The sequence below is a fragment of the Echinops telfairi genome, unplaced genomic scaffold (genome assembly GCF_000313985.2).
Source record: "Echinops telfairi isolate 266 unplaced genomic scaffold, ASM31398v2 ScPeMD7_5;HRSCAF=22, whole genome shotgun sequence".
Taxonomy (NCBI): Eukaryota; Metazoa; Chordata; class Mammalia; order Afrosoricida; family Tenrecidae; genus Echinops; species Echinops telfairi.
In genome coordinates, this window is record NW_022103901.1 from 9,830,102 (window position 1) to 9,832,267 (window position 2,166).

Here is a 2,166-nt window from a genome sequence, read left to right on the forward strand (position 1 = left end):
TGGTTGTTGTTACGTGCTGTCCCAGAGTGACCTATGCACAACAGAATGAAACACTGCCTGGTCTTGCATCCGCCTCATCATTGTTCCCATTCTTGAGCCCATTGTTGCAGACAAGGTGTCAATCAATCTCTTTGAGGGCCTTCCCCTCCTTGTTGCCCTCTACTTTATCAAACCTGATGTCCTTCTGTCGAGGCCGTAGGTGCTTAGGAAAGGAGGAGGAAAGGAAAGAGGAAATACAGGGAGTACGGAGGGTACATCAAGGGGCTTTCTAAATGCGTTGAAAAACTGTGCATACCTTGTTAAATGTAAAATTGATGATCGGCTCTGTCAACCTTCACCTAATTTAAAACATATATGTATGTTTCAAAGATTTTTACTGGGTGCTGTGGAAGAAAGGGAACAGTAAGGGACATGGTTTTCCTTCCCAAAAAGCTTCTAGTCATGCACAATCTTCACACAGGAAAGAAACAGCTCTGACGCTCAGAACACCTACGCCTTCGGTGCCTACAATGTGCCACTTAACTCAATCCTCACAGCAACCATTCCATGGTAGGCATGGTTCCCGGTAGCTTTGAGATAGGTCAACTTAGACCAGATCCACTGCCATCGCGTCCATTCTGACTCAGTGATCAAAGATAGGGTTTCTGAGACTGTATAGCTTTACTGCAGTACATAGCCTCATCTTTCTCTCAAAGACTTGCTGGTGCATTTGAACCATTGACATTTCAGTTAGCCGTCCAGTGCTCACCCAACTTAAAATCAAAAAACAGAAAACTCACTGCTATTGAGTAAATTTTTTACTCCAGAGGGCAGATTAGAACTGCCCCTTTTGGTTTTCTGAGACTTTAAACCCGTGCAGGAGTGGACAGTCTCATCCTCATCTCTGATTTAGATTAGGAGCTTGTTAGTAATAGCTTCCAAACAAAGCAGGATTTGAATCCAGGTCAGTCTGATTTCACAGCAACGTGTTTTCAATTTCATTGCTTCAAATTTTTTTGGAAAAAGTTTTTAAAAAGACTGAAGAACGAGTATTACTGGGTAAGGTTAACTTGAGGCATCTGTATAGATGGGTCGTGGAAACTTGGAGTCATCAGTGCTGGGATGAGAAGGAAGGCTAGCAGAGGACAGAGTAGAACAGGGAGAGCGAGCTTGTGTATATGACCAGGGTGTCAATTCTGAGACAGGCAAAAATGGGAAGAAGTAACAAGAAGAATTCGTCCCTGTCTTTGAGGAAAGAAAGACAGCATCAACCCAGATCCTAAAGGAATTTTAGGGAAGGAAAGGACAAAGCCCTTTTCACTACAATGCCCAGGAAAAAGCTGAAAGATTTCTTCGTGGAATTGAACGATTATGGAATATTTCCACAAAGTTTTTGAAGATACCTTGTATTTGGTGCTGCAAAAGTAGAAATCTTTGAAATCCCAAAGAAAATTTTCAAATCCTTCCCAGATTTGCCTGCTGCAGAATTTGCATCCTGCTAGTCATTTCTCTCATGTCTAGACTGCCTAACCAGCCTGCTCAAACAGAGGCACTGACCCATACACACCGGCCTCACTTCTATCACCTGTCTGTTCCTTGTCCTTAGGCAGCCAGCACACGGACTGACCTGGTCTGCTCACTTCCACAGCAGTCCCAGACCTCCGGTGACCTCCACACCTCTGGGGGCTATGTCAGCTTGAACGCTGTCCCTCTTCTGTGAAGGTCCAAGGGCTGGAAAAAGATGTTTGTTTGTGACGTGGGGAAACTCATGGTTCATTTTCTCCAACATTGACCTGGAATGCTCCTAATGTGAAACAACTGTTATCTCAGCTTAACTCATTTAGGAGGGCAAACAAATAACGAATTAAAGGTGTTGGCAAAATATAGGAAATAAAACAAAGAACATCAGCAGATGAAGGAGAAAAAAACAATAGATTAAATAGAAAATTGGTAATTGATTCTTTGAAAATGGAATTTGATAGAAAATGGAACGAGTCGTTGAGAACAAAAATAAAAACTAAGCTGAGATTCAGAAAATACGTCTAATTATAATATAAGTAACATTTAAGTTGAATGTTATTTTAAATTCTATGCTAATATGTTTTGGTGTCAATAAAAATGATGGCTACTTACAAATGCATAAAATTTGCTCCAAAGGTTGCACAAAAAATTGAAAGCATTAATATA